At 41.1% G+C, this 26,969-nt stretch overlaps 1 long non-coding RNA gene across 3 annotated transcripts in view; it reads right to left on the reverse strand.

The window, feature by feature from the left end:
- Positions 1-16,081: 16,081 nt before the first annotated feature.
- LOC105710352 (uncharacterized) overlaps positions 16,082-26,969 on the reverse strand; it is a 97,471-nt gene continuing 86,583 nt past the window's right edge. For all 3 annotated transcript variants that reach the window (XR_010341193.1, XR_001105757.2, XR_001105756.2), the window contains exon 5: positions 16,082-17,313. This is a non-coding gene — a long non-coding RNA (uncharacterized LOC105710352). The remainder of the gene's footprint in view (positions 17,314-26,969) is intronic.

Here is a 26,969-nt window from a genome sequence, read left to right on the forward strand (position 1 = left end):
TTCCTCGAAATATCAGATATATTTTAGAACAGATTTTTAGGAAAAATATCCAAAAAATTTCTGCAAAAAATGTCATTGAGATTTTGATACAAATTGCATTTAATCCATGAATGCTTTGGGTAGTGTCAACATCTTAATAATAGTAAGTCTTCCAGTCCATCAGCACAGGCTGTCTCTTTGTTTATTTATATCCTCTTCAATTTCTTTCAGCAATATTTTATAGTTTTTGGTGTGTAAGCCTTTTGTTTCATTGGTCAAGTTTGTTTCTACTTTATTCTTTTTTTTGATGCTACTATAAATAGAACTGTTTCTTAATTTCTTTTTCAGATTACTTTAGTTTATAAAAATGCAACTGATTTTTGTGCATTGATTTTGTATCCAGCAACTTTTCTCCTTTGTTTATTAGTTCTAGCCATTTCTTGTGGAATTTAGAGTTTTCTTTCAATAAGATCATATCTCATCCACCAACAGATACAATTTTACTTCATCCTTTCCAACTTGGATACCTTTTATTTCTTTTTCTTGCCTAATTGCTCTGGCCAGGAATTTCACTACTGTGTTAAATAGAAGTAGCAAAAGCAGGCATCTTTCTTATTCCTGATCTCAGAGGAAAAGCTTTCAGTCTGTCACCATTGAATATGACGTCAAGTATGGGTTTTTCATGTACAGCCTTAATTGTGTTGAAGTATTTTTTCTATTCCTAGTTTTATAATGTGATTTACATTTACAAAAATACTTTGGCTATCAAGGAGAGAATGGATTGGATCGAAATGACCTGATAGTAGGGAGACCTTTCGGAAGCTGTTGTAGTAGTTTAAGCAAAAGATGATGTAGTTGCCAATTAGGGCAGTATTAGAGAGAAATACAGAGGAGAAAACAGTTATAAGCAACTTTTAGAAAGTAATGTTGGTAGAACTTAGTGATTAATTGGATATGCTGGAAGGTAAGGTTCAAGGATGCTTTCCAGGTTTCTGACTTGGGAAACTAGAGAGGGGTTGTTTTATGAGGAATGATGATGAGTAAAGGATGAAGCACCTGGGGACAAGCAATTAGAAGAGTCATAAGTTTTAAGAGAAAGGCATGGGATAGGGATGAAAATTTTTGAAATATATCCACCCAGGTAGTTGTCAAAACCATGTATAGGGATGGGTTGAACAAGAGTTACAAAAACAAATGCCTGGTGGGGCCAGGCAGGCAACAACCATAGTGGATGGGGGTTGATGCAATACCCCAAGGGAGCTTAAGACCTGGGGCAAATGAGTTTGCAGGCCCTGACCAATGCAATTAGCCAAGCGAAGCAGACTGCTGGTTTCTGTCCTGCTCCCATCCTGTTCCATTGCTCTCCCTTAAGAACAGAGAGGGAGGCCGGGTATGGGCTCACGCCTGTAATCCCAGCACTTTGGAAGGCCGAGGTGGGCGGATCATCTGAGGTCGCGAGTCTGAGACCAGCCTGGCCAACATGAAGAAATCCTATCTCTACTAAAAATACAAAATTAGCCAGGCTTGGTGGCACATGCCTGTAATCCCAGCTACTCGGGAGGGTGAGGCAAGAAAATCACTTGAACCTGGGAGGCAGAGGTTGCGGTGAGCTATCGTGCCATTGCACTCCAGCCTGGGCAACAAGAGTGAAACCCTGTCTCAAAAAAAAAAAAGGAAAAGAAAAGAAAAAAAGAACATAAAGGAGTAGTTTCCATCATCTTAATGGAATTTCAGGGAACATGTCAGACCACTGGGGAGGTAATTTGAGTCAAGAGAGGCCTCCCTCCCCTCAGCACATCTGACCTCATCACAGAGGCAGACGTGGCTCCAGTTGCAATTGGCTCTCTTCTTTGCTGTGTTTCTTAGCAGCATTGCTCAGAGCAGTGGCTACCAGGAGCTATAGTTTAGGAGCCTGGGGGGGCCTTAATAGTGAGAGCCAAGAGATCTCAAGGCAAAAGCCAGCAGGCCTGGCTCCTGTTTCAGGGCCTGGAAGCTTAGTCCTTCAAAACATCAACATATTAATGACCTGATGAAGGCTTGGCTTCCCTTGCATGGAACATTTGGAAAGAAAAGGTTATTTTTGTTGTTGTTTTTAATACATAAATAACACAATCTGACTTTTTAGCACAGCAGAGAGGTCTGAGCAGCCAGAATAGGAAGACCCCCCAACAACGGTGACTTTCTGAAGCCAGTTCTTGCACGAGCCTGAAGCTCTAGGGGGACTCAGGCCTGAGCAGCCAGAGGTCAGCATCTCTGTTCCCATTTTTCCTATAAATGGCAGTCCAACTGGGGCAGGGGAGCAAAGCAATTGTCATGGGTTGTTGGGGTTGTCTGTTTGACCTGCTGGATTGAACAAACTTAGCATGTCTACGATGTTGTCTTTTTGATGGCTGTGTGGACCAGACAGGAGATTTTAAGAGGCCCTTTCTGGTGGCAGAAACAATCAGCTCTATTAAGCAACCAGCAAGCAAACACACTCATTCTTCAAAGTCTGGCTCAGATGTCATTTTCTACATTCAAACCTTTCCTATCTCCTGCCTTTGGGACCCCGTAACATTTACTTACGTTATATGCCTCACTGGACCTTGCTCACTTTGAGCTTCTCAAAGGCAGGAAGAGTCTGATTCTAATTCTACATGTATGTACTTTAGGACCAAGCTAGTCATCTCATACACACTTCAGTGTTTGAATGAATTAATGCATGGCTTAACATTTTATTAATGTAGTGTTCCTTCTTTCACACTGCCAACTTCCTGTGGCTCCTATGTAATCTGTCTTTCTTACAGCTATTTTATTAGTTTCCTAGAGATGCAGTGACAAAGTACCACAAACAAGGATGGCTTAAAGAACAGGAATGTATTGTCTATAGTCCTAGAGACGGGAAGTCCAAGGTCAAGGTGTCCATGGAGTTGATTCCTTCTGAGGGCTATGAGGCAGCATCTGTTCCAGGCCTCCCTCCTAGATTCTGGTGGTTTGCTGGCAACCTTTGGCATTCCTTGGCTTGTAGGTGCATCTCTCCAATCTCTGCCTTCCTGTTCATGTGGCATTCTCTCCGTGTGCATTCCAAATTTTCCCTTTTAATGAGGACAACACTCATATTGGATCAGGGCCAACCCTACTCCATTATGACCTCATCTTAACCCATTACGTCTGCACTGACCCTATTTTCAAATAAAGTCATATTGTAAGGTACTGGAAGTTAAGTCTTCAAATTCTAAATCTGGAGAGGACACACACCTACTCGCAACAGTCATGTTTTACATCTGACAATTTTCAGAGAGCTCTCCACTCACACAGCCTTCTTGAAGTTAAGGATTATATCCTATTCTCATGCGGCTAAGGTGTCTTAGACGGCGCTCTGCTCTAAAAGGACAAAAGTTACTCCTATTTTTTTGCCTCAGTTTTCTTATATGTAAATCACAAAGGTAGAGTAAACAATTCCTTGAGCCTCTCTTAGATCTGAGATCCTTGGATTTTTCTGGAAATCAGTAGCCACAAGGCCTGCTGTCTTTTCTAGGAGTTCTCTAATCTCTAACTAGCAACAACCTGACTATTAGACGACCTTGCTGTTTCTTCTGCTAATCCGTTTTATGTTTAAAACTAATATTCTATCCATTTCTTGGTCTCCTCACTCTGGGGTTCTCATTGTCCAAGATTTCACAACTCAGTTAATAAAAGTACATTTGTTGGCATTGTCATTGATCAATGGTATTTCTCATTTTTTATTCAGTAATTTGGACTATCTCACAGTTTGTCAATTTACAATGTTTGCTGTGTGTATGCAAAGGTGCACTCATAATTTAATTTTGAAAAATCTTGAAGAAGATGTTATCCAAACGAACAAAAGGGAGTTCATAGTTGTAGAAATGGTGATCTAGCCTTCTCTGACTCTCTGTTGTTTTAGAGAATGACTATGTCTGGTATCTGGATGGTATTTGTGTGGCCTGAACCCATTTTATTCACCCTTATGAGCTACATCTTTTCATGTTTCATTACAGGCACATTGTATATAACTATGTGTATCTCTCTGTGCATATTAATATTGTCAAAAGACAAAATTACAACAGATTTAGAGATCCTGACTTTTGTTTGTTTCCAGAATTGGGCAACGCCTCATTCTACAAAGAAGTTTCGGTGTTCCCATAAGCTAAGCAGAAGATGGTTTTATAAACAGAAAAGGGCCAAGGAAAGCAGAAACAGAAAACAAAAAGCAGACTGGTTGTTTCAAAGTTACTTTCCTTGTAAAGGTCAAAGCAGAGGGGACTTTGTTAGCTGCCAGCTAAAACTAGCTTGTTTGAAGATTTGGCTATTGTTTCTCACTCTGTTGATTTATCAGAAAGTCAGATAAACAATTTTGTCTCAGCTTGGTGATGTGGAACTTTAACATCAATGATTCCATTTCGGTTTGATCTTTTGGACCTGGTACAGGAGCTCAGTCCAAACCAACTGCCTCCTATAAATTTTATTTAAAATTATCCATTTTCCCTTTATGCTTTTGTTTTTGATACACTTTACTCCTGACACATGGCCTTTCTCCATTATCTCCTACTCATCTGCTAAGACTCATCAGCTAAAATGCTACCATCTCATGAAGCTCCCTCTTACCTCCCCAAGCAACAGAACTTATGCCATCACCTGAACACCACTGCACTGTATCTGTACTTTTCTCTGGCATTTACTCACTTTACCTCCCCAAGCAACAGAACTTATGCCATCATCTGAACACCACTGCACTGTATCTGTACTTTTCTCTGGCATTTACTCACTTTCTACTTTGTACAAGCACACTCAGCGTCACTACTTTTCAGCTTTAACTTTGAGTAAGTTAGTTAAACTCTCAAGCCTCAGTTTACTCATCTGCATGATGGGAACCATCTAGAGTAGTTGTGAGAATTAAAACAATAAATGTGAATGTACTAGGACACAGTAGATTCTCAATACATATTAGTTCCCTCTCTCATCCCCATGTCAAAGTTTGTGTATTTGCTCATTTCTGCATCCCCCATCACCCTCTAGAGTAGCACCTGGTGTTTTCTGCATGCTTAATTCAAGATGGATAAATGAATGGATGGAAGGTAAGTTACATGGCCTACGAGAAAACTTGCTAACACTTTGGGCTAATAGTTTTATCCAAACAATATCAAAGTTGAGTCTTCATGGTAAAAGTCATAATCTAATTAGTAAGTAAATGAAAGCATTTTATGGCCTCTACTTACAGTCCCTAACCCTCAACCCCACCACACACGTGTACTTTATTTTTTATTCACTCCTACCCAGATACTCAGCTGCTTCTTGGATGCTTTATTCAAGCCTGCTTTTCTCCCTGGACTTAACTTATTCTCTATATTTCTTCTTCTCTCTTTCTCCATGTCTATCACAGTGTACCTGTTTCCTGTGCTAAGCTCTAATTATCACAAAGAAAGGTCTTTATTTGGTGTTAGGAAGGGCTTAATGATGTGGTAGCCAACCTCCAAGAGGGCTCCTAGTGAGCGTCACTTTTTGGAGTGTATGTCCTTATATAGAGCTCTCCCACATTGAATAAGGATTACTTTATGGCCAACAAAATACTGAGAAAATGACAGTGTGTGATGTCAAGGCAATGTCATAAAATACATTGCTGCTTTCGCCTTGGACTTTCATATTGATCCCTCTGGGGGAAGCCAGCCATCATGTTGTGAGGATGCTCAAGCAACCCAGTGGATAGAATAATACGCAGAAAAATTGAGGCCTTCTGCCAACAGCCAGTACCAAGTTGCCAGTCATATGAGAGAACCACAATGGAAGTGGATCCTCTAGACCCAGGCAACCCTTCAGATGACTATAGCCTAGTCCAACATCTGATTCAATCTCATTAGAGACTTCAAGCTTAAACTACCAGCCAATCCACTCCCAAATTCCTGAGCTACAGAAACTGAGACATAATAAATATATATTTTTGTTTAAAGCCATATGTTTGGAGGAGATTTGTGGCATAGCAATAAATAACTAATATATTGGGTCACCCCAGATGCTACTGAGTCCAAATAGTAAAATTCCTGGATTCCAGGAAGCATAGGTCCAGTAAGGGAGAGATTAGGAGCAGATGGAACTATCAATGCCTCTCATGTCCCTATGAGTTAAAAGTAGGAGATCCTTCAACCACTTGGTAAAACTGCATGACTGTATCCACAGAAGGTAAACATGTAAAAATCCTAACACTCGGAAATTCCACTTGCAGGTATGTACCCAGTGGAAATGGGTTCACCAAAGACATGTAAAAGAATGTTTGTTAACAGGATTATTGGTAATAGCCAAAACCCAGGAACAACTCAGATGCCCATCAACAGTAGAATGGATAAATACATTGTAGTGTATTCATGGCAACACTACATAGCATTTAGAAGAAGCAAGCAAGCTGCAACTACAAAAAACCAATATGGATAAATGTCTCAAATAGTGTGTAGAGTGAAAAAAAAAGCCAGACATATAGAGTATCTATTTGTGATTCTACTTGTATAAAGTATAAAAAGGCAACATTAGTTTATAAGGTAAAATACCAGTTATTCTTAGGGGACATAATGAAAGGGGTTTCCAGGCCCTAGTAATGTTCTGTTTAAGTGCTAATAGCTTGGACAGATTCTCATTTGAAAAAATCAGTGAACTATACAATTAGGATTTGTGTACTTTTCTGCATGTATATTATACTTCAATAAACAATTCACTTTAAACAAATCTTACAAAGTTTAAAAAAATAGTTTTACTTATTTGTTTATGGTATTTTAAGTTCTGGGGTACATGTGCAGAACATGCAGGTTTGTTACATAGGTATACACGTGCCATGGTGGTTTGCATAGGTGTACCTGAGAGCAGCACATGTTTCAAAAGGATCTTGCTTTATATTGAGGAAGGAAGCAGGGAATGAAAACTTCCTAGTTTACTATTAACTTGCTTGGGCCTCACTTGCCTAATAATAGTAATAATAATAAAATAAGTTATTATGTATTATGTAGCAACTATACTTAAAGCATTATGTCAGGTAGTTAAGGATGGTAGTTTATCTAATTTCAAAACAATCTTTCAAACCAGGTAATATCATACTCATTTTACAAATGTGGAAGCCAAAGTCAAAAGAAATTTAATAACTTGCCCAGAGTTATGACATGTACCAATGTCATAGGCTACACTTGAACTCCTATCTCTGGCTCCTAAGACTTCATCATTTTTCAACAATTTCATGATTATGCTGAAAAGAGGGAAGGTAGGTGATGTTTTCCATTCCTTTAGTACATGATCAGGATCTTTGCATATTAAATCTATATGTGCATATGTGTGTATATGTATATATTATGTATGTATGTACATAACTGCCTGTAGATGTGTGGGTGTATGTATGTACGTAACTGCCTGTAGATGTGTGGGTGTATGTGAGTGCTCATGTGGTAAATTATGTAAACTAGGTTCTGCCTGCCCAGTGCCAAGATATTCAGGAAACCAAAAAAAAAAGTAAAGATTTGCTGGAGTGGTTTGAAATATTTGACTTTTGGCATTGTGTAATTCGAATAGCTGAATAACTCTCTCTCTTCTTTTCACCCAGGTATTTACTCAGTATAGACACTAACTCAGCCTCAGTGATCCAGCCAGTGAACTGATCAGCATTCATTCTCATAATGCTTTTCTTGCTTCTGCTATTTCTGCTCCTGACTTTAGAATAATAAACGACCAAATGGAAGCTGGGCACATGGTCACCCAACTAGAGAATCCATTTTTCATCTTTCCTTGCAGTGTGGGGATGTGACTTAGGGTAAGTGATGCCTAAAACCTCCAGGTCACCCTCTTTGAAAACAAAGTCCCTTATGCTGAATTTACTTCTTTTTCTCCCTGCAGGCTGGAAATGGAATAAGACAGTCACTCAGCCTTAACCAGAGATGAAGCCAACACTGTAGGAACAGTGCAGAAACAAGTTGGAAGTCACCTGGGGTGCCTTGTGGAGCAGAGCCACCCCACTCACCTGGTTCCCTCCTCTGGACTGTTAGGTAAGAGAGAAATAAAGTCCATTTGTTTTACATAAGTCCAGTGTAGGGATCCCTGGTACACTTAGCCTGTATCCTACCTAATGCTGTGGCTTTACAGGGTGGGGGTTAATTCACACCAACACATGAACAAACACCTTGGGCAAGAACTCAGTCCTCAACTGAGTCTGCCTTGGTAACCTCAGTAATTATGATGGCCTCCCTTACATGGTACTTTCTGTCCCCTTCACAGCTTACAACAGTCTCATACCCACCTTCTTCTTTGATCCTCATCGCAAATATATGGAGTAAAAATTAAATTTATTCTCATTTTGTCCAAGAAACCAGATCTTGAACAAGTTTCTTGCTTATGTGAGTAACGGACATGAAACAAAGCTTGCATCACTGCTGGTCTCCCCAAACGAAGAGCTCCGTGGCAGTGTGAGGCTACTGAAGGGAATCCTGAGAGTGACGCCCTTTCCCTCTTGTTGCAAAGCAACAAAGTTCGGAGTCAAACAGCCTCAACAATACGAATGTAAAATAATGCAGCAAGTTAAGTGAACTTACTTTAGCCTAGCTCTCTCTCCCTTGCCAACTTTGGATTTAAGTTGGAATAACCAGGCAGCCTTATGCCTGTAGCCCAGATTTTGCCCATTTAAGTCATATTTTAATATAATTTCCTAGCCTACAGCACACTCACATTCTCATTGTTGCCTCAGGACAAACCTATGTGGTAAGTATTTTTCTTTTTCCCATTTTTTACAGATGGAGAAACTAAGGCTCACAGAGGTTAAGCAACTTGCCCCTGGTACCACAGTAAATATGTGAGATCATCCACATCACATACTCAATGTCTCGCCTGGCCCTTTTGAAGTGTTTGCTAGCATGTTAGTTAATATTATGAATACTAGAAAGGTATGTAAATTGAAGTCCCCTCGCCTTAAATCCACTATTCTACTTGGCCTCTGTCCTGCCTGTTGCTTTCCCTCCTGTACCTGAGTCTGCCTTGGTAACCTACCCAGTAATTATGATGGCCTCCCTTACATGATACTTTTCCTGTGCCAAGAACTGTTCTACACGCTTTCCAGTTATTAACTTACGTCCATGCCCTCCAGCCAAAGACCACCAGGAACACAACTGTAGTTGAACAAAATTGAGCTTATTGATGTGTTGCAAACTCACGTCATAGGGATTCATGGGGTGTCTCAGCAGAGGATATTGAAAGGACTTACATGATGCAAGCTTGAGTTAGGTGATAATGGAGAGAGTTTAAGGAAGTGGGGGTTTGCTCTGTATTGGGTGCTGCCAGGAAATGGGGATGATTCTATGATTATCTTAATGAATCTTTATCTAGAGGGAAAGAAGACTAGAAGGAGTCGAAGAAGTTTTTAGTAAAGAAGCAGCAGGCCGGGTGTGGTGGCTCATGCCTGTAATCCCAGCACTTTGGGAGGCCGAGGCTGTGGATCATGAGGTCAGGAGTTCAAGACCAACCTGGCCAAGATGGTGAAACCCTGTCTCTACTAAAAAAATACAAAAAAAAAAAAAAAAAAAATTAGCCAGGTGTGGTGGCAGGAGACTGTAATCCCAGCTACTTGGGAGGCTGAGGCAGGAGAATCACTTGAACCTGGCAGGGCAGAGGTTGCAGTGACCCAAGAGCGTACCACTGCACTCCAGCCTGGGTGACAGAGTCCATCTCAAAAAAAAAAAGAAAAAAACAGCAGCAATCACTCATATTAGTTGGGAGAGGCTGATATTTGGTATTTTTGTGGTTTACACAGTGACCCTGATCTTGTCTGTGCTTGTCAAAAAATTATAAAATAGTCTCTTAAAAATTTTTGTCCCACTTGTGAGATTATTCATTTTCCATGGGAGAGCACTCAACCTAGCCCATGAGTGCCAGGCCAGCACCTAACATGGAGGCCTAGCTTTCAGTGCTGGGCCAGTTCACAGTGTGATGAGAAGTCAGGGACTGCTTTTCTCTTTCTCATTTATTTAATCTCCATAATACATTTATGGGTTCAATTCCAGTAATTTCTCCATTAGATAGATGAGGAACATGAGACACAGAGGACTTAAGTAACTTGCCAAGGTCACATAGATAAAAAACTGAGAACCTCAGGTTGGAACCCAGGTGATGTGGCCTCAGAAATCTTCTCTCTTAACCACTATGATACCCTGCCTCTCCAGATACCCCAAGAGGGGCCCAGCTTGATTCTTCCTTGGCCTCATTCCATCTGTGAGCCCTTAACATCTGCTGACGGTGGGGCACATCTGCCTACTGTGGACCATATGCTGTCGAATCTCTGGCTTCCTTGGATACACACATAGCTGGATTCCAAGATCCACAGTGGGCCAAACTTATTCTCTGGAAAATATCTGGAATTCTTGACACTGACAGCCTGCCTGTAGCATTCGTTCCTTCCCATCCCAAACTCCCTGCAAACTTACTCCACCCACTGTGTTGGATACCCCCACTATCACCCCTCATTACTCCCCAGTGACCTCCCCACCCTGGTGAATGAAGCTTCTTTCTGGAGGTGCTGAACTTTGGGCCTGCCCAGCCCCAGCTGCCTGTTATGACATCCTGAAAGAATCTGACTAAGGCCCCCGGGGTGAATGTTAGACACTGCCTGCAAGCTTGGAGGCAGTGTGACCTAGAGGATCAGCTAGCTGAGTTCCTGCTCATTCGATAGTTACTCAGCAAGTTACTTAACCTCTCTGAAGTTCACCAGCTGCAAAACTAATGGCAATGGTGCCTGTCTTGTAGTGTTGCTGGAAGGGTCAGATGAGACAATGTACATTTATATGTAACAACACATTTGGGGAAGGTCTGCTACACACAAATGCTCTGTATGCAGCATTTTTTTTTTTGAGGGGGTAGGAAATGACAAAGCGATTAAGTTTCATGTCTGTGTTGATATGGAACAGAGAATGAGTCAAGGGAGGGCAAAACAGCTATAAACTGTGCTATACAGGAGAAGTCCTCTATAAATATTAATCTTCTCTTCCTATTGGAGAGAAGTAGCATCCAATTAGGGGTAGCGTGATTATGAGTGTAGACACTTGAATCAGAATCCTATGGTTCAAATCCTTATCCGATCCAATGCTAGTTGTGATCCAGGTAAGTTACTTAATCTCTTGGGCTTTTTTCTCTTCACATATGAAGCAGGAATAACACCGTGCTCTGCACAAACGTTGTGAGCATGCAGACAGCTGACTTCTGCGGAATGGTTGAACCATGACAGGCTTTCAGTCAATGTGGGTTCCCTTCTTTACACCCCAACCCTGCTAGAATATTTGCATTTTAAAAGAGGCTGAAGGGAAAAGGGCAGCCTAACTCCTAGGCATGAATGTTAACACAGCAATTTCACGCTGAGGAGACTTGAGAAAGGCAGCTACTCCCTGACTATACCACAGTGTAATCACCTATTGTGAGCAGTACAGTGTGGAGCCAAGCCCTGCCAACATGGGTTCGCTGGGGAGTTTCAGTCTCCGAAAGACCCAGGAATGCAAGATATTGAAGGTAATGGAAGGGATTTTAGAGTTAACATGAGAATATCTGTGATCTTGATATGGTGCCGCCATTTTGTGGCATTGAGCAAGTCACTCAGCCTCCATTGTTTTCTTCTCTCCATCCTCAATAGCAGAAGGAAAGTTTCTGTAACCCAGAGGTTAAGCACTTTACTTTTATTTAGTCCTTACAATAGCCCTATTCAGTATGTGATATCATTAACCCCATTTTACAGATGAGAAAACCCAGGCTTACAGGGCTTCAGGGGCTTGTCCAAAGACATGCAGCTAATGAGCAGCTGGGCTTTGAACCTAGGCAGTTAGACTCTAGAGCCTGTGATTTTACCACAAATCCAAGCAGCATCTTGAGGTTTCCATGTCCTGATCTGAAGCCCTGGAGAATAATCACCCTGTTTCCTCCCAGGTAGTTCTGAAATGAGATATGGATATGACCATGATGTACTTTAACTGTGAAATGTATTGCAGAGATGTGATACTGTCCTGCTCACTGTGACTATGAAGGGCAGCATTAGCACAGAATTCCATAGCATGGCTATTTCAGAAGGGCAGATTTCAGCTATAAGTGAAGATGGTCTTGCCACAGTGAGACCTATATACAGGACCTAAAGATGGGCACCATTGCCCTTAGTTTTGCAACTGGTGAACTTCAGAGAGGTTAAGTAACTTGCTGAGTATATATTCAGTGAGAACCCAGCTACCTCATCCTCTAGGCCACACATGTCATTCATCATGTATACAGGATCTGAAGTTCTTAGGCCCTGAAGCTCCTAGCACAGGCTGGAATCAGGGTAGATGCCCAGTTCAGTTAGGTCCCCTCCTCTTCCTCTCATTGGATGCTCTCCAGCCACTTCAAGTTTCCACTTCACATTCAGTGAATTCTGATGTTTCCAGAGCCTGACTTGACCTGAATGTAGTTTAGCCAACTTTATCACAGCTCAGGGGCTGGGGTGGATATGTAGACAGAACATTTTCCCTAAACTCTGGCTCAGACTCCTTCAACATCTGTTGAAAACAAGGGAGTTTACCACACAGCCCTCTCATAACCAAGTACTCAATTAATGCTTGGCTCCCCAGAGTGACTTTTCTAAAGAAAAATACCAATTTTTAATTTTTCTTTACCTTTGTCCATCTTTCTGGGAGAGGGACTTCTGAGGCCAACCATGTAAAAAGAGTCTTTGGTTTCCCCCCTACTGTTTGTTGTTCTAATAACCTGGGCCAAAGCATCCAGAATGGGCCACTCAATGCACCCTGGTGTGATCTCCACTCTGTAGGTGTTGGGGATGGAGGAGGGACTGGGGTATGGATGATTAACAAGAGAGCAGGGCCTCTTCATGGACTTCTCTGTCACAGCCTTGCTCTGAGAGGGTAGGAGAGCCCTGTTTTCTCAGGAAATGGTACGTAGGGGCATGATAGGGGAAGGGGTGGCAATCATAGGATGATTGCCATCAGGACTTTCCCAGCTTTACGATCAATAGCCCTACAACCCAAAGTGTGGTCCACAGACCAGCAGCACCACCATCACCTATGTGCTTGAGGTCATTTGAAATGTAGAATCCCAGGCCCCACACCAGCTAAAAACTCTGCACCTGATCAAGACCCTCAGGCAACGCTTAGACACACTCAAGTAAGAAACCCTGATCTAGACAAGACTGACTCAAAGCTCCCAGCTGTGTTCCATGGAAGTTCAAAGTCTTAAAATAGGTTCCATGGAAGTCCAGATCTGTCCCCAAAATGTCTGTGAACTCTCAGAGGGCTTGCAGGCTTGTAGTTACCTCTGGAAACAACTGCCTCACTGCTTGGGACAGTGGATAGTTTGTGTTGCCCTCCCCTGTTCACTTGCTCTATTTGTTCCATATCAATCTGGATGGGAAACTAACCCCTTCTTCACTTACCACCAAAACCCAGCTCACACAGAGCATTTGGGTGTAGGAGATTCTCTTAAAATGTGCTAGCAAGGAAGGATGAAACAAAATATGCACTTTAGCCATTTTATATTGAACACTAAATACCTCTGTTCTTTGACCACAAAACAATAGACAATTTTCACTGGTCCCTTCATCCAGATAATCCCTACCCTGCCCCATCTTCCTGGATCATCTCTCTCCACCTCTCCCTCTTTCCCCTTCTCCATTCTTCTTTCCCTGACTCCCTCAGGAGCAAAACTAGTCTTGTTTCCGCATAAAGAGCAGTAATGAAATCTCTTCTATTGTCTTCACAACATTCTCTCAGGGTCCCTTGTCTGTCTTCCTGGCCATAGAAAGACAATGACTCACGCCCATGCTTGTAGAGGCAAGAGTCACAGGAGCCAAGAGGTGGACGCAGCCCAAGTGTCCACTGACAATGAATGAACAAATGAAATGAGGTCTGTACACACAATGGAGTATTATTAGGCCTTAAAAAGGAAGGAAATTCTGACACATCCTACAGCATGAATGAATCTTGAGGACACTACGCTAAGTGAAATAAGCCAGGCACGAAAGGACAAATATCATAGGATTTCACTTAAATGAGGTACCTGGAGTGGTCAAATCCATAGAGACAGAAAGTAGACTGGTGGTTTCCCGGGGATGTGGGGTGAGGAGAATGGGGAGTTAGTGTTTAATCGGTGCTGATTCAATTTTGCAAGGTGAAGCAGCTCTGGAGATTGATTACACAACAATGTGAATATATTAAACACTACTGAACTGTATACTTAGAAGTGGGTAAGATGGTAAATTTTATGTTATGTGGGTTTTGTTTACCACAATTTCAAATAAAAAAAAAAAAAAACTTTGGGCAAGATATTTATTCTTTTGAGTTTTAGTTTCCTAATTTCTACCTTGGAGAAAAATGTGTCTATTTTCCTCTAACTATACCATATGTTTTCAAGCTCACATGAAGTGATATTATTGAAAGAAAAGAAAAAAAATGATTTTTTTCCTCAAGAGCAATTCCAGTACTGGAGGTGAAGATAGTTCACTTTTCTTTATAGCTTATGTGGCTCCCATTTCCCTTCCCATCATTCCCAGCCTCTCCCATACTCGTCTTCCTCTACCATCACTTTCATGTAGTTGAGTCGATGTTTATTCCCTTCCTCTTTTATGCTGTTGTTCTCCCTGGGATTTCACTGAATCTCAAAGCTCCAAGTACCATCTGTGGCCAGATGAACAACAATCTGTAACTCTTGTCCAGATCTCTTCCCTAAAATTCAAACTAATATATCCTACTGAATTTATCCCCTGAGCACCTCAACTCAGCATGCACAACATTGAACTCAGATGTGTTATTTTCAATTTCTTTCTTGTGTTGTTGTAAGAGGCAGCAACAGTGTGTCCATGGCTCTACTCCATGTTTCTTCATTTCAAGACCCAGGCTGAAGGAACAGCCTGTATTTGGGACATGCTATTATTGTAGAAGAGAAAAAAATAAGACATGGCTGAATCTTACAAATGGTTCTTAATGTTTTTGCTTCTACTTGGTCTAAATCATTTCCGTTTAGGTTCCATTGGCTAAAGCAAGTGATATACCCAAGTCTGGTGTCAGTAATATAGAGGAGTACATTCCTCCTCCAGAGAAACATTGAAAATCATAGGGCCAAGGTTAAGATGCAAAATTCTCTTGCCAGGAGGAGGAGTAAAGAATAATATCCAATCACAACTGACATACTGCCTGTGTGTGAGGCTAGTTCCATCTACAGAAAGGCCACAGTTAGAAAAGTGCTGAACTCCTTAAAGGAAGAAACTGAAGGCTCATGGGAAAAGTGCTGATCTCATGGGAAAAGAATATTCTAAAGAGAATCCTGCCTCAGCCACTCCAACATTTGAAATGGCTTAGGAAAATCACTTTATGTTCTGGGCCTCCTCTGGAGTGTCTTTCACTTGCCCATGGTCTTCCTACGAGAATCTACAGGAATGAGTTCCCAGCAGCAATGTTAGTACATTGTGACCCTACTCCTTGACAATGTTTGATTAGACTAGGGGAAGGCTCTTGACCCAAGCTGGTCCAACCAGAGGTCCATCTGTGGCAATGAAGAATCCAAAAAGAGAGGTACAAGTTCAGTCTCCCCTGTGGTTGGCATAACATGTGAACTTGGGAGCCTGCCACTCCTCCAACTATTTGCACTGAGTAGCTGAGAAAGCCAGTCTGCAGAGAAAAAATAACTAAAGCTAAGTAGAGGAAAGGGGAGAGAAGAGGATTGCTTGAGTTCCCTATGCCTTTCTTCATTGTAGTTGTCATTTTGGGGGCTTTCCCCTGTAAGTCATTCATGAACTCAGTTTGCTAAGTCATACTTGTATCTTATGACAAATTTTTCTAGTTAGTTTATACTCACTTTAGTTGGTTTCTGTTGCTTGCAACCAAAGGAACTTGGAGAAATTCACATTCACCTTTCTGAGCATTAGTTTGTTCACCTGAAAAATTATGATAGTGATGCTGAGTCACAGGATTGTGAAAGGATCAAATGGATGTGGGAAATGCTGTAAAATGGAATATTATTGCTGGAGAGAGATATGGATGTAACAAAATGGCAGAGAGAGGTTTTGCTCTAAACTTTTTAAATACTGATTAACAAAATAATAAAAATAATGATATAAACTAACCAGTAATTTATCAGAATATATCATGCACTCTTTTAATTATTTTATTCATGTTAACGTCTTTAATATTCACATCAAGCTCATTCTGTAAAGGTTTTGTTCTCACCTTCCATTACATAGTTGAGAAAACTAAAATGTAAAGGAGGTTTAATGATAAGATGTAAGAGGGACCTAAAAGCCAAAGTTGCATAATACTAGGTGGCAAAGTAATATTCTTGGCATTTATATCTGTTTTCTCATCGGTAAAATGGTACGAATAAGAGATATTCTAGGATGGTGCTTTGAGAATTAACTAAGATGTCTTCATGATATACATGGCCCATAGTAAGAGATAAATAATTACTTTTATAAGAATACTCATCATAAACCTATTTCCTTGTTGCATTGCAAATGAAGAAAATAAGACATGAAACTATGAAGAGATAAATTTCAAATAAATAAAAGGCAATTATGTTTACACAGCAGGAGATGAACTCTTAAAGCCAATTAACCTAAATGAGGAATAGGCTTGAAAATCTGTAGTACTTACCATGAAACATGGCCTAAGGCAGCCTCAGACTAACAGCTCTCTGGCTCACTCTTTCTAGGGCAATCAATACTCCCAACTCTGCAGTACCTGTTGTCAATACAATCTGTTTTTCTTTTATTCTCAACCTTGAAAACGGCATGTCTCCCCTGAATATAAAGTACAGGGGGACAAAGACACTGAGAATTACTATATACTACTATATCTCGGAGGTTCTGTGGGCATGATGTCATGTTACAGATGAAAAACGGGAGTTCTAAGAGGCAAAGGATCATGGCTTCAGTCTAACAACCAGTCAATGGAAGAGTTGGATTTCAAATACAAGTCTATGACCCCAAAATCCCAGCTTTCCTCCCCACATTGCCCTGTGATTCCTTGTTAGGAATCTTAGCTGATTACCAAATTATCTAATGTCAGTAATTTGAAACAACCATAAACATTTATTATCTCACAGTTGCTGTGAATCAGAAATTCAGGAGTATCTTAGCCAGGTGGTTCTGGCTCGGGCTTTGTCATGAGGCGACAGCTGAGCTATCAGTGAGGTCTACAGTCATCTGAAGGCTTGACTGAGGCTGGAGGATCTGCTTCAAATTGATATGGCTGACAATTTGATGCTGGTTGTAGGAAGGAGGCCTTGGTTCCTCTCCATGTAGGCTTCTCCATAAGTTGCTTGTGTTCTCATAGCATGGAGGCTGACTTCCCCCAGAGCAAGCAACTGAAGAGAAAGAATGCCAGGTGGAAGCTATCCTTTTTATGACCTAGCCTCATAAGTCACATAGCATCACTTCCACCACATTTTATTAATTAGAAATAAATCTCTAAGTCTGACCCACATTTAAGGGAGAGAAATTAGGTTTTGCCTTTTAAAAGGAGGAGAATTATGGACCTGATTTAAGAACACCACACTTAGCAACATGAAAATGAACTGGCAGCTATGGTATGAGTTACCTACTCTCTGCTTTAAAGGAGTCAGAGGCTTCCAATATATGTCAGGTTAAAGATCAAAATCCTCAGCATGGCCAACAAGGTCATGCATGCTCTGCCCCTTGCATGCTTCCAGCCTCAAACCAGGTCTCTCCTCACTTTCTATCACACTGGGACTGCTTTTATTTATTCTAAAATACCACACTTTCTCCTGCCTGAGGGCCTCTGCAGAGATGTTTGCTTGGCCCTCTGTGCCCTCTCTTGACTTCCTTTTGCCTTGCTAACGTTCACACATCCTTCAGATCCCATCAGAAGCTTTCATAAATCTTTGGATAGTTTCAGTGACACTTTTTTCACTTGCAGTTATGTATAGGTGTGATCATTTGACCCATCTGTTTTTCCTAGCAGTTTTTAGTCTGTATTGAGACTGCATCTATTTTTTACTCACTGTTATATCCCCAGTATTTCGAATAGTGCTGAGTACATAATATGTATTCAATCAACTAAAAATATATTAAATGAAATGAATACCTAGACAATGTTCTTCTCATAGCTGGAGGTATGCAAACACAAACGGTCTCATCTCTTTACAAGTGTTTCAGGAGAGATTTTAGCATCCAATCAGGATTGACTGGATGACTTTTAGGGTTCCTTTCCTTCAGAAGAGTCTTTGAAATTCTGTTAGTCTGTGATCTTCGAGTCTCCATTTACTAGCCAGCAAACTCTGCCTCCTTGGCTAACTCACCTGTGGCCCAGCTCTTCCAGCTCCAAAGATACACCCTTTCATGGCTTAGCTAAGATAGGGTCACATGAAGCACAAGGAAAGGCTGTTTTGGGAACCTCTGGGAACAGCTGTCTGGTGCTCTGAGGGGGCTCAAATGATTGGGTCCTCTGTGACTCCTTTAAGAAGCTTTACAAGGTTAAGGTATGTTCTAAAAATAAGCCCACAAGACTTTCTTAAAAGCTTCTAAAACCATATGTCCACAACAGCCATTTTTTGAAGGGCCAGTGAGCCTTTAAAAGCTTTAAAACCCACTACTTGGCCTGCCTCCTATAGTGGAGAAAGTTCAATATGTAGTGTATTTAAAAACAGACCTGCTTTTAAGTCTTCTAGAATCTGCACCTTAAACATTCTACCATCAAAGTGGTTCAAGATGGAGATCAGCGTGTATGAGGCTTGTTACCCTGGAGGCCACATTCATCCCACAGTAAACAACAGCCCCAAATAGCCACAGAACTGCAATTAGTTGCCTATAATAGAGAGATTAGCTCAAGTTATTCTTTCCTGTTGACTCTCTCCTCCCATAGGTCTCTTCATCCTATAGCATGTTGTGAACAATTCTGTTAAGTGCACACACACACATACACACACACAAACTGTGGTGTGCCCAAGAAAACTGTCCACCCAGATGGAGTGCTTATCTGATAGTCAGTAGCAAATAGGATGTGTAAATTGCTTTCTCCCTTTCTTTCTCTCTCCCTCCTCCCTCTCTTCCTTCTTTCCTTCCTTCCTTTCTTTTTCTCTGTTTTTTTTTCACTTTTTTATTTCCCTTTCACTTGTTGACTAATATAATATATAAGAGTCAATCACATGCCATATATTGAAAATCTATGTTTTGGTGGGAGGCAGGGAGTAGAGGTTAGTGGGAAGCAGTGGAAACGATATCTTGATTATTCAGAAATGCATCTTCCCGAAAGACATGTTACAATCTGTAGAGGGTTAGAGAGGGGTGGGGTTGTAGAGGGCTGGAGAGGGGTGGAATATGTGATACACCATATTCCAGGTTCCTTGAATACTTCAAACCTCAGTAAGGAGGTTTTTACATAGATTAAAAACAAAACAAAACTGGGACCCAGAAAGGTTAAGAGTATTGCTGATGATCCCTCAGGTCTATTAGCCTCTATGTATACATATCTTGCTGCTTCCCTAGCAGAAGAAATCTAGCCATTCATAAACAGCTTACCTACAGTGGGGACAGGACTCAGTGCTTAAGAGAGGTATCAGTATGACATGATATGGGTGTGCAGAGGAAAGCAAAATCCCTTCCAGCTAAGAGGATCAGGGAAGGTCGTAACACAGCTCACTGGGGCCATGGTAAGGTGGATTTTCTCATCCCTAAATCAGAGACCTCACCTCAGTCTTCTTTCTGTGTAAGAAGAAATATCTCAGTTTCTTAACGAACATCAAAAGTCAGGCTGGGCACAGCGGCTTATGCTTGTTATCCCAGCACTTTGGGAGGCTGAGGCGGGAGGATCACTTAAGGCCAGGAGTTCAAAACAAGCCTGGCCAGGATGGTGAAACCCTGTCTCTACTAATAATATAAAAATTAGCTGAGTTTGGTGGCAGGTGCCTGTAAGCCCAGCTACTCAGGAGGCTGAGGCAGGAGAACCGCTTGAACCCTGAAGGCAGAGGTTGCAGTGAACTGAGATCATACCACTGCACTCCAGTCTGGGTGACAGAGTGAGATTCTCAAAAAAAAAAAAAGCCACTCAAGAGAGATGATTGCCTACCTTCTTTCACTCAGAGGAGTTAAAGCATGATCAAAGGGAAGGTACCAATCCTTCTTCTATGACATCTTGACAGATGGTCACCCAGCTTGTGCTCACATCCCCAGTGACAGGGACCCTACTACCTCATAAGGTAAGACAGTTCTGGACAATTTATTTAGACTATTACTGACTTATTCTCTCTGTCAAGCCACAATCTGTCTCCCTGTGTTTCCATCCACTGGTTCTATATTCTGCAGTTAGGAACACCAAACCAGTTGACTCCTGTGATCATCACAGCCCTACGATATGCGAAGATACTTTCACTTGCTCCCCGGATGCTTCTCTTCACCAGACAAGACATCCCTGATTCATCATCCTGGTATAAAGAGGTGGTATGATGAGGTAGAAAGTGCACTGATTCCAGAAATAGACTTAATATTAAAGGTATGAATCCTGGTTTCACCACTTATCAATTATATATCTTTGGGCAATTTATTTCACCTCATGAAGCTTTAGTTTCCTTATCTGCAAAACAGAGATAATAATATCTATCATAGAAGGCTACTGCAGAGATAAATTGAAATAATCTATGTGAAACTATTATGAGAATGCCTGGAGTATAGGAAGCATATAGAAGATGTTACCTAGTGTCAGAGGTAAATCCTGAGAATTGAAGTATTTCTTCCCTGTTTGGGTGAAATAAAGAATGAGCAGAGAACTTATTTTGAAGAATCATGGCACTGAACAGGTTCTTGGGAGCCTATGACAGTTGTGTGTGGACTGAAAGTCTCAGGTGCATTCTGAATTAGCCCCAAGAGCAGAGATTCTCAAATTTTAGCATGCACCGTAATTTCTCGGAGGACTTGTTAAAACAGAGTGCTCGGCCTACCTTCAGAGTTTCTGATTCAGTGAGTCTGGGGTTAGACCTGAGAGTCTGCATTTCTCACATTTCCCCAGATAAAGCTGATGCTGCTAGTCCGGGGACTACACTTTGAGAACCACTGCCCTGGAGCTTAAGTAAGGGAGATATGTAACAAGTTCACAATAATTTTCCTGAGCACTGTGCATGTGCATTTTGTATCTTATCTCAACCAGTCCTCCAAAGAGGCCTTCAATTGACCTATATAATCACTTCCTCTTTCGAGAAGAAGAAATTAACACTGGAGTTTTGTTAACTTGCCCTTTTGAAACAGCCAGTAGTGGAACTGAGGTTGAAATCCAAGACTGCCTCAAAATCTGTCCTCCTAATGCCCATTTAGTGAAGGAGCAAACTGAGGCAGAGAGGTTAGATCCTACCTAGGTCACATATGTAATAGGTTGAATTAGTTTTTAATCCAGGTCTGTCTGACTTCAAAATCCAAGCCCTGAATTCAAGCATCTGCATGATCAAGAGTATGATGAAGGCCATATTCATTCCAGCTTGGAGCCTTGACGTGTACCCTGGTACATGATTTTCATTTTGTCCTTTCCTTTTTGCTTGACTTCTTTAAGTAACTGATTCCTTTCTTGAGGTACTTGATGAGGCAAACCTGGTCTTCCTGGGGCTTGAATGACCACAGAAGGAGAATAACTTAGAACAGGCAGTTCTTCATTCTTCCTCAGCTGGTGTTTTTCCTTCAGAGCCTGGAAAGAAATTTGGTCTCTGCACACTTTAAATTGGACCATCAATTACTTGTTCTTTGAATATGCAGAGCTCATTAGGGCTGTGTTGGCTGCATGAGAACACCTGGGCAGAGAAAAGTAAACTTGCTTCAGCTATTTCGATCTATGCCGCCCCTCCGGAGTGGAGCCCAGACGGATTGCCAGGCGGTAATGTAACCAATTATTTCTGTCCTCAGTTACTAGGTCATAAATCCTGCCCTGGCACAGAGTCTCCGATTTCTTCTGGAAGAAGATTTAGTTTTAGGAATGACTCTACCTTCTCACTGTGGGATTGTACAGTCATGCAGTGGTTAGGACTCTTAGACTTGAAGTCAGAGTGTTGCTCAGACCTCATTATGGCCCTGTCAATAACCAGCTGCATGTGACCATCACATTCTCATTCTATTCCTAAGCTATAAAATGGGGCCAAGTTTTGCTCAAGTGGCACTTGTTTGAGACAAGAGGTTCGGCATCTATAAGAGACAACTGAGGATATTTAAGCTTATGTGAAGCCCTGGTTTGGTTTTCTAAAGGGAAAGTGCATATAGAATCCCATGCCTTTTTTTTTTTTGCTCTGGGGCCTTTGCATATACCTTCCCTAGAATGTTCTTCCTTCAGTTCTTTGCATACCTGAATTATTCACACTCTTCACTTAACCCTTCAAATAGCACCTTTCAAACATGCCTTCTGCAGTATCTTATCCAAAGCTGCTTTCTTCTCTGTGTCCCAGTTACTCTCTGAAACACCACCCTCTTTCTCTACTTTTCAACATAAAGCCTTACCTTGTTTATTTCTTTGATTGCATGATTGTTATCTAATGAATTTGTGTGCCGCCAGGTTAAGTTGTTTCTGTGTGACCTTCTGAATAAGCATTTGCCTGCCCCTTCTGTGAACTGCACTCTTTCTAAGATTGAAAGGCCCGCTCTTTGAAAGCTGTCTTATAACTGCTTCATCTGGGCAATTCAGGTTTTTCAAACTGAACAACCAAAACAAAATGCAGAAGAAACTTCAGTGCTCAGGGTGACATCTGATCTAAAGTGCTTGTATTCATTAACCTAGCTTTATTGTTTTTAATTAATGGTCATTACATGTTATAAATTTGATCTATTGTTTTACAAATAAATAGCAGGGAAAACAAAATGAAAAAAGACAATTCTTGCTTTGAAGGAACTCAATCTAAGGGGAGAGATACACAAAGTAGCAGACAATCACAGAGCAATTTGGTAAGTTTGCTGTAAAGCATAGCAAAACTACATAGAGACTTGCAAGGTGAAGAAGCATAGAAAAAAATAGCACGAGCAAAGGCAAAGGTGAGAAACAGCGTGGCATGGTCAGAGACTTATAAATAGTCTCTGCTCAGTGTAGTGGAGGGAAATGGAAAGGAATGTGTTTCAACAGGTCATCAGGAGCAGATGCACAAACACCTCCAGGCCTCACCTTCTCCATCCTGATTTTGGGTTATGGCTGTTTGTTTACTTGTCTGTAGTCTGGATTCCAGTTTCTGAGTCTGCAGTACCAAGAAGGGTGCCTGCAATACTTGGTTATTTGTAGAATGAGTTTTGAATAAAGGGGCCAGTTCTCAGGGTTTAGGGAACAGGTGCAGTGAAGGCAGCAGGTGGTAGAGATATCTGCATAGTTGATGATGGGAACAACCATACTGGGGAGAGACAAAAGGAGTTTGCCCTTTAATTGATGTGTAAATACTTCCCAAGACTTGGCCCAGCTATTTGGCCAAAATAGCACTGAAATGTGGGAAGAGTAATCCTAGCTTTACAGATCATAATCAAATATCATTAAAATCTGGTAGATAACACACAATAAAGGAAAGTTAGAGCTATTATTTTATTTTACCCCAATTTTATTATTGTGTATATCAGCATCTAGGTTCAGTTGTCTACCACAATTTAATGGCTTCACTAATAAACAGCTAAATGAATGAAAGGATCACCACCGATTCCACAGAAATACAAACTACCATCACAGATTACTACAAACACCTCTATGCACATAAATCAGTAAATCTAGAAGAAATGGATAAATTCTTGGACACTTATACCCTCCCAAGACTACGCCAGGAAGAAGTTGAATCCCTGAATAGATCAACAAGAAGGTTTGAAGTTGAGGCAGCAAATAATAGTCTACAAACCAAAAAAGTCCAGGACCAGACAGGTTCACAGCCTAATTCTACCAGATGTACAAAGAGGAGCTAGTACCATTCCTTCTGAAACTATTCCTAACAATACAAACAGAGGGAATCCTCCCTAACTCATTTTATGAGACCAATATCATCCTAATACCAAAACCTGGCAGACACAACTAAAAAAGAAAATTCCAGGCCAATATTCATGATGAACATTGATGCGGATCTTTTCGTTAAAAATTCAAGATTTGGAATCAAATAGATTCAATTTCTGAATATAGCTTTGCCACCTTCCATGTGACTTTAGACAAGCTAAGCTCTCTGACTTTGAGGTGTTCTTTCCATAAAATCGGTTAAAAATACAAGTTTTATTGTGGTAATTGAGTGATGTGTGTTTCTATTATCTGCTGCTGCCTATCAAACCACCCTAACATTTAGTGGCTTAAAACAACAACTAATGATTAGCTCTCACAGTTTTGTGGGCGGGCTGAGCTCAGCCAGACAATGCTTACTTAGAGTCTCTCAGGTAGTTTCAGTCAGATGTTGGCTGGGGCTGAAGTTATCTGAAGGCTCGACTGAGCTACATGTCCAAGATGGTGTGCTCATATAGCTGGCAGTGGTGCCAGCTGGGAGCTCAGCAAGGCTTGTCAACTGGAGCACTTAAACATGGCCGTTCTATGTGTCATGGATTGGATTGCCCAAAGCACTGGGGCTGAGCTCCAAGGATTAGTATTACAAAAGACCCACACGAAAGCTTCAGCTTCTTGTGAGTTTGCCCTGGCTCACAGATCATTATTTCTCCTATGTTCTGGTGGTCAAATAAGTCACTGAAGCCATCCAAGAGTCAAAGGGAAGATTTAAGTGAACCTCACTTCTTGATGTGAGAGCAGTGTGCATACACAGGCAGGGAAGGAATTGGGAGCAGTCATCTGTGGATACTACCAACCACAAAGTATGTGGCATACCATGCACACACAATGAATATTAGTTCACTCTGCCCCATTTTTACTTTAACTCATTACTTTTAAAATCCTTCAAATATATATTTTTAGAAAGTTCAAGCTGAGCAAATTGAACTTTAAAGATGGTCTAAGACAGTCTTCTCTTATTCTACAGATGGGTAAACTGGAGCCCAAAGGAGGGAAATAACTGAACCCATGGGCTCTATCACTCAACTGCTTCCCAGGGCCTCAACATAATATATTCTTAGTAAGTATTTGCTCATGAAACAAATAGTTCTGCAATTTCTTTTCTGTTTTAAAGTATTTCCACATATACTGCTGAAGGGCAAAGAGAGAGAATGGAAAATTCCCAGATTTTGAAATGAATAGATTTGTGTTAGAATTCTAGCTCTTTCCACTTCACGATTTTAGGCAAATTGGTTAACTTCACTCTGCCTCAATTTTTCTAACTCTAAACAAAGTCTAATAAAACATAGGTTACCAGGACACTGTGAGTGCTGAGGTCAAACAGCTGATACAAAACAAATGCTCAGTTTTGGCAGCCATTTTTATTTTTTAAGTTTCACAAAAGCCCTGTGAGGTAGGCATTGGAGTCCCACTTTACAGATTGAAAAACTGAGCTTCAGAAAGAGTGGGTGGTTTGCTTTGTATCACACAGCTAACAAATAGCAGCTCTAAGATTTGAAAATCAGCTTTGATTCAACTGGGGAAGTACTTTCCTACCCGTCACCCACAGACTCACTGCCCACACACCCACTTTCATGGTCTTCTTTAAGAATCAGAACAGAGATCCTGGGTAGCAACAATTTGCTAAGCAAATTTATATTCAGGATTTTCTTTTCCATGAAGAGAAAGCAAATTTCCAGATAACATGGTCTGCCCAATAATCTAGCACTTCAGAATTTTTAAAGTTTCCATGTTTCTTTGATCTTCAAAAGCACATGAAATAGGAAAGGCAAAGATTATCATGACTATTATATAGATGAGAAAATTGAGGCTTAGTTTTAGCAAAAGGACAATGGCTATATGACTATTCTGGGGAGAGTGTGCTGAGCATACTCTTTGCCATTAGATATATAGGAAATGAAAAATTAAAGGGAGCCCAGATTTTGACTATAATCCTTCATCCTAATTAAACTGGTATCATAACTACCTTTTGTAAAGCCAGCTGTGAACCTTGTCAAAAAGTATGAAGTTTATTATGTCCTGGAAGGACATAATAAACAGTGGGTAATGAGAACAAGAGTGAGGCAGAACCCATAGGGGAAGGAAAAGGAAACAAGCTACTCAATGGACAGGCTCTGGCTGGCCCCCAAAGGAGCCGCCCCTCCTTAATCCACTGCACAGGGAAGGATTACTCCCTGGTTCCCCACCCACTCACTCACCCATCCCTTTCAATTGCTGATCCCAATCTTCATGCAGATGTTGACATCTGCCCCTGAACTCAATAAAGGTCCAGTCATTGGAAAGAAGGCTACTCCCATCTGTGCATGGCACAGGTTTTAGAAAGGTTATTTGGAAATATGTGATCTAGATCCCAGGAGAGAGTGACTTGAGAGAAAAAGTATTTTTGTTGTTGTTGTTGTTGTCGCTGATCGTTTTTTGGGTTGCTTTCCTGCCCATCTACCACCTCTTCCCCTACTACCAAGAAAATGCACTTGGGAGTCTTCCTTTTCCCACCCTTTCTCCTCAAAGCAAAATCAGTCGTTTCAACACATTCCTGTTTCCAAAAGGTGAAAAAGCAGAATGATGGCCAGGCGAGTTCTCTGGCCAGGAAGGAAGCCCAGCTAATATACCATTTTTCTGCACTTCCTCCAGGCAGCCAGATGACTAGGATTCAAGGACCAGCTTACCCCTTTCCAAGCTGTTTGCCTTGGACAACTGACTTATTGCCTCGGAACTTCACTTTATTCACCTGTAAAATGAGGGGACTCTCCAGAAGAATGAGAAGATTCCAAGAGATGACTCCAGCACATTCATTTCATAAAACATTCTCCACGTGAAGTTATTACAAGGAACTTCGCAGGCATGGGGCTTTCTTTTTTCCTCTATGCGAGCTTCTACCCAGATATGTACATGAAAGAAATGTATTGGTCCCAAAGACAATAACATCTGTGAAACGGGATTCAGAGAGATGAAGGGAGGGGAGAACAAGCCTTTCAAATTGTATCAACTGGGCAGTCTTCAACTGCTTTTACTTCTTTTTAAATCCCA

Source organism: Aotus nancymaae, unplaced genomic scaffold (assembly GCF_030222135.1).
Source record: "Aotus nancymaae isolate 86718 unplaced genomic scaffold, 86718_ANA_hifiasm-v0.15.2.pri h1tg000007l, whole genome shotgun sequence".
NCBI classification, from domain to species: domain Eukaryota; kingdom Metazoa; phylum Chordata; class Mammalia; order Primates; family Aotidae; genus Aotus; species Aotus nancymaae.